We start from the raw sequence: 6,759 nt of genomic DNA, 5'->3' as shown, positions 1-6,759 counted from the left end.
CTCTTTTACTAGTTTAATATGGGCAGTTTCGGTGTTCACTGGTGCTGAGCCACTGTAATTATGTTGTAGGAGGGGTGTGAGATCAACAGGAAAATTGCACACATCTACCTGCACACACACACACATACGCTTGAAAAACATGTAAATCTTTACTATTCATTCCAATGTTCTATATAGTTTTTGTACAGACTCCAATAAGGAGAGAAAGAGAGAGAGAGAGTTTATACAAATACCAAATAACCTTATGACACATGTATTTCTGCTTCTATTCCTATTTGCTTCATTGTTTTGTAAATGAAATAAGGATTTTCCCATATATATACAAAGTATATGTGTGTATATATTTATGTGGTATGTGTGTGTGTGTTGTGTGTTATTAAGTACTAATGAGTTTCATAGTGAGAGAGAAGCCCTAAGGCTAAGAAAATGGGGCCTGCTTTGGAAGAATTTCCCTTGTATAGCCATGACTCAGTGTGTTTACTCTTTGGTTATTTGTCTTCCTTATTAGAAGAATTTTTTTTAGAAGCACATCCTTCCTTACATGTAGGCAAACTCGTTTGCCAGACATGTGATGAAGGCCCTCTGGAATTATATTAGGCCAAAATTTGTTTCTTGGTCCTTGTTAGAAGAAGGAGTTTTATCTGAATGCCGTCTCAGACCTCCTCGGTCTTCCAGCAGAATGGCATAACCAGCCCTTCAGATTTAGCTAGTGTCCATTTCATCTTAGAGCTCAAGTAAAAACTGAATGCTTTCTTAATTCCCTGCACTCTTTTCCTCTAAATATATTTGATTTAAACTGTTATTTCTTTCTCCTATATTCATCCAAATAACATACATAACTCCAGTCAAAGACTGTTAAAGGCAAATATGGGAAATGGTGACTAAATAATGTGCCTTTTATTGTCAGGAATAGGATCTAGTTTGATTCTTTAGAAATTTATATAGCATTTTCTTATCGCTAATTGTTTTTCTCATTGGGAAAATGTCACTTGTCTGTTCCCTTCAGAGAAGTTGAGTCAGGATGACGAAGTAATCTCATCATGTCACTTTATTATGCAAAAGAAACTTGATGATTCCTCATCAGTGCAGGGAAACTGGTTTCTCTTGATTCCTCAGAGATTATTTGATGAGGAATTATTAAAAAACAAACAGCTAAATTCCTCAGAGTGAACGTCAATTCCCTTTGACTTGGGAATCTCTCCTCAAGCTCAGAGAATTCCTCTAATGTGGATAATTACACTGACAGCTGTCCTGAGAAAACAGGCCAGTGAAACGGGCTTTGTGTGATTCTGTTAATTGATTCTGTAGACAAGCAGCTTGGCCCTGTATTTGTGCCTCAGAAACCTTTCATCGAATAAGTAGATTATTTTTAATGCATATTATATAAGATGAACTCATCTTCCAAGAATGGCACAGTATAGCTGGTGTTGTCCCCTGACCCCTGACAACTGAAAATATTTGTTTGAAATGCAATGTTAGCTTAGGTGGCTTGCTGCATATGTGCCTAGGCACTCTTAGCAGTCCACTGACAGCCAAGTTGCAAAACAATTTATTGGTTTGTGGGTTCTCACTTGATACTGGTTGTGATTATACCATGCCAAACAAAAATAATTGCTAATGTAGTGGTATGTCCATCTTTCCCAGGTCATTTCAAATAAGTAGTGAATCTGCAGGTTCTGGAATGAGAGATGGAGAAGAACTAATGGTCAAAGTGATTACACAAATTAGAGGTCAAAACCAGTCATAAAAGAACATACTGCAATAAAAGCTTAGGCACATAGATTGTACCACTTCTTGCTGAAAGGAGGGACTGAACACATAAAATTAAAATAAAAAATAATTTTAAAAAATGTTGAATCTGCTTTCTGACCCACCATCCTAGGTGGAACCACAACCAAGTTACAGATTTTTGTAATGACCTTTAGGGGGAGACCATCAGCCTTGAGGATGAATCATCCAACACTGTAGAAAATGTAAAAGCCAAGATCCAGGGTAGGAAAAGAATTCCTCTTGATCAGCAAAAGCTTATCTTGCTGGGAAGCATTTAGAAGATGAATGAACTTTGTCTGACTGCAAAATGCCTCAGTTCTCAATAATGAAGCTTCCTCATTCAGTGGAGGAAAAGTGTAGCCAAAGTGTAGACATCAAGAATCTGATGAATCCTGATCCTCGGACAGGATCCCTTTAATAGATTTCTCCCACCCAAGGCTCGGGGATCATTGCGGAAGAGGGGGTGGAAAGATTGTAAGAGCCAGGGAGGAGGTACATGACCATATGGAAACAGAGTCCTACAAGCTCCTGGGAACCTGCTCATATGATTCTATGACAATGGTGTCAGCATACACAAGATGCATGTAAATTCACGCAAACAATAACCCAGCATAGAACTGGGAAAATGAACAGCAGACCCCAATCTTATCTGAGGATTGTTGACAACTGATTGCTGCTAGATAAAGAAGAGCTAATCTTCCTAAAACAAGGAACTCTAGATAGCCTAGTTAGACTCAGTGGATGGACTTGCATTAGGGAATGGCTGGGGGCACTGACAACCCAATGGGCCTTAACAGGGATGACCAAGTATATGGGCTCCAGTGGCAGGGGGTGTGGGAAGGTGCCAATAGGGATGAGGGTATAAAGATGACTAAGATTGTTTGAGTTGTTCTGTATGAAATATACAAAAATTTCAGTTAGAAATTTAAAAGGAGTCCACCCTTCATCTTGTGTTGAGACTTCATGGTGATAGTGCTAAGAAAAGGAAGAAGTCTTACACTACTCCCAAGAATAAACATAAGAGAAAGAAGGTGAGTTTGGCTGCCCTGAAATACTATAAGGTCCATAAAAATGGAAAAATTAGTAGCCATCATGGAGAGTGCCTCTCTGATGAATGTGGTGCTGAAATCTTTATGGCCAGCCACTTTGACAGGTATTATTGTGAAGTGTTTACTGACTTATTGCTTCAACAAATCAGAAGACAAATAATTGTTTAAGAGTTAATAAAAAGACAGAAACTGGAAAGAAAATGTTGACTATCATTCAGGAGTGGTGGCGAAGGCCTTTAGTCCCAGCTCTTAGGAAGGAGGCAGATCTCTGTGAGATTGAGGTCAGCTGGTTAACATAGCAAGTTCCAGGCCAGTTGGGGTTACATGGAAACCCTATCCAAAAAAATATTGAATCTCATAACATCTCTTTGCTTGGTTATAACTTTCTTTTGTTTTTTTAAATGTTTGTGGGGAGGGTGTCCAGGTTCATATGTGTGCCAGAGCATACATGTGTGCATGTATGTATAGGCCAGAGGTCACCCTCAGGTATCATGCTGTCCTTCTCATTTTTGAGACAAGGTCTCTCCATGGCCTGAAGTTGGCCGAGTAGACTAAGCTTACTGGCCAGTGAGCCCAGACACCTGCTGTCTCTGTCTCTCCAACACTGGGATCAGAGCTTGCATACCTGATATTTTCATGTGGATTCTGGCAATTTAACTCAGGGCCTCAAGCTGGCATGGCAAGCACTTTGTCCACTGAACTTTCATCTCAGGACACAGCTTTATATTACTACAGTATAATTTTTTTCAAAGATTCAGAAGTTTTCACATTTCTTGTGAGCTGAAGTTTGTAGGTGGTATAAATAAGAAGAAATAGAAAAGAGCATAAGCCAAATTAGTCTCTCTCTCTCTCTCTCTCTCTCTCTCTCTTTCTCTCTCTCTTTCTCTCTCTTTGAGTGAAATGGGTGCTTGTAGACTAAGTACTGATTTGTTGTCACCTATAGCAGAACCCAAACACATTTAAACAACAAAAAGCTTTATTTCATATATATAAGTTGCACCACAATTCCTATACAAATATTACTATGAAGATGATTATCATACAAATTTTTTGTTGTTTTAGAAATTAGAGAAATATAATTTTCCTCTATTAGCTTTGTTTCAGTAATTTATGAGACTAAAATAAGACCTAGTTAATATCCTATAACAACTAATTTCATATTTCATGAACAATACAAATTTACCGCAGGTCCTTTGGTAGAAAAAACATTAAGAATCAGAGTTGCAGGATATATAGAAAGAAATGAAATGACCGTGTCGTTGAGTGAAGCACTTTGTGTTCAAGTTGAATGGAATCCCTCCATGTGTCTGAGGTGGGCAGCGGCGCACTTTGCATTCAGGCCATTGTTCTGTCTTCTTTCTCCATCACCAAATCTAAAACATTTTGTTTTCTGTCCCATAAACCCTTGAAAATTAATTGAGAAGAACAGAGAGCATGATACCACCTTTCTACTTCTTGAAGTCTAAAAAGCAACTCAGATTATGTAAAAGCTAATTATAGAACTGCGGAACAGAAGAGAAAGTTCAGGAATAAAGTATAAATTTTGGCTTATTAAAGTCAGTTTAAAAAGTGATTGTTGAAAAGTGTTGTGTGAATTATTCAACAAAGATTTTTGGAACTGGTCAGACACTTCTTACAAGATGGGAAAGTAGATCAGCCTTACTCCTCTGAACATGAAACATCCTAGCTGGAACTTCAAAGGTAAAAATGTAAAAGTGGAATATACAAGTAAAAGCCTGGGGATTATTAGTTAAAAACCATACATGGGTCTTTGTCACACTGAACCTGACATAAAATCTGAAAACCGTGAACAAAAAGCTTACAGATGAAAAGAAACACGCACAATGTGCCTGACACCTACTTGGAACCATTTTCTAGTAACTAGGTATAAATTCTACTTGAATTGGCACAAAAAAATTGAAGGTAGACCACTTTATATATACATGTAAGTATATGTGCACAGTATTTCAGTTTTCCCATTCTTCATCTGCTTTTGGCTCCTACAAGGTCAAATTTAATGACTAATTCATTAGGTTTGTTAGAAACTGGGTGCCAGGCACATTTAAGTGTTTGCCTTAGTTACTTTTCTGTTGCTGTGATAAAACACTAAGACCAAGGGAACTTATACAAGGGAGAGTTTATTTAGCTTATGGTTCAAAGGGGCAAGAGTCCATCATGGCGGGGAGGCATGGTGGCCAAGGTAGCTGGAGTAGGAGCAGAAGCTAAACTCGTACATCTTCAAGCAGGCACAGGAAGCAGAGAGGGCCTGGAGATCTGACAAGACTTAAAAACTCTCTAAAAGCAATGCCCATGAAGGACAGAAGAGGCTGTCAGATCCCTTGGAACTGGAGTTGTGGACCGTTGGTACACTTACCTACAAGCAGGCATAATACTCATACACATAAAAAAATAATAATAATACTTTAAAAAAAACTCTTTAAGCCCACTCCCAGTGACTTGGTTCCTCCAGCATGGCCACACCTTCTAAGACCTCCCAATATAGCATCACCAAGTGGGGACAAAATGTTCAAATACTTCAAGAGTCTTTGTGGGACATTCTCATTTAAACCACCACATTCCACTCCTAGCCCCCATAGGCTCATGACTACGTAGAATTCAAAATGCATTTATTCCAACCTTAAAAGCCCCTATAGTTTCAATACTATTTTACCAATCTCAATACTGTTCCAAAGTCCACAGTCCAAAGTCTCTTCTGGGACTCAAGGCAATTTCTTAACTATAAGCCCCTATAAAATCAAAAGACAAATTATATACTCCCAACATAAAGTGGAACCAAATACTCATTCTCTTTCCAAAATGGAGGAATATAGAGGCATAGTGAGGAACTACCAGACCAAAACAAGGCTGAAAACCAGCAGGGAAAACATCAAATCCAGTAACTCCACATCAGATGCCTGGGACTTAACTTCCAAAGGGCTTAGATGGCTCAGTCTCTCCAGCTCTGCTACACGCAACAGAGTTTAAATATACAATACTACCCCCCCCCTTTCATGAGCTTTCTATTTTTCTCTGAGAAATGCTTTGCAGAGTAGGGCTACGTCTTCCTTATTTATGGCTCTGTCTCAGATATTTCTGAAACTAAGAAGATTTTCACATATGCTCCTGAATTGTTCATTATTTTCTATAATAGTGCTTCTCCCACAGATGTCCACTGCCTACCATGATCCTCACCTCCCATGGCCTATGCCTCAGAAACACTTTTTGATACTGCCAAAGGGTTGCCTTGTGATAAATGCTTATTTTGGATTCTTCTAAAAGATGCATGCAAAAATCACAAACATAGGGAGTTATCCTGGAAGCTGATTTCAAATCACTGTGAGAAGGAACACAGAGAAGTGAGATAGGGAGATCAGGCAAGCACACTGCTAATGAGTAGACAACGGTAACAGGAATGTCGAATGGGGAACTGAGGGACAGTCACTCTGAGGACTTTGCACTTCTGACACAGTCATTAGAATAACTCCAAGTTAATACTCTCTAGAGAAAGACAATCACCTCAGGATTGCAGAGGGGCAGGCAGTGCAAACCAAGTCTGTCCTGGTGAACCTAAGTGACAAAGGAAATGAAGATTTTTTTTTTCTCTTTAAGGTTTAAAGAGCAGGAACTTGGGCTTAACACAGGAATGAGCATCATATGTTTTCTCCATCATGACTTTTATCCATAATGTTTATGGGAAAACCAATTGTTTTCAGTGGAGTAAACAAAAACACTCATTTAATTACACTTCCTGTGATTCCATCTTTGTGTTTGATGGATCTATCCAGACAAGATGCTTGCATATAAATTTAGTTTTGAAAATTGTGTGAGTATGTATGTATGTGTATGTGTGTCTGTGTTTGTGTCTAGGATATATGTATGTATGTGTCTGTGTTTGTATGTGTGTGTGTCTGTGTTAAGCATATATGTGTCTGTGTATACA

At 38.6% G+C, this 6,759-nt stretch overlaps 1 pseudogene; it reads left to right on the top strand.

Annotated features, from left to right (window-relative positions):
- The first annotated feature begins 645 nt into the window (after positions 1–645).
- LOC103735718 lies at positions 646–2,979 on the top strand (annotated as a pseudogene).
- Positions 2,980–6,759: the final 3,780 nt, after the last annotated feature.

The sequence above is a fragment of the Nannospalax galili genome, unplaced genomic scaffold (genome assembly GCF_000622305.1).
Source record: "Nannospalax galili isolate Female #2095 unplaced genomic scaffold, S.galili_v1.0 scaffold296, whole genome shotgun sequence".
Lineage (NCBI taxonomy): Eukaryota > Metazoa > Chordata > Mammalia > Rodentia > Spalacidae > Nannospalax > Nannospalax galili.
This window is presented reverse-complemented; position numbering and strand designations above follow the sequence as displayed.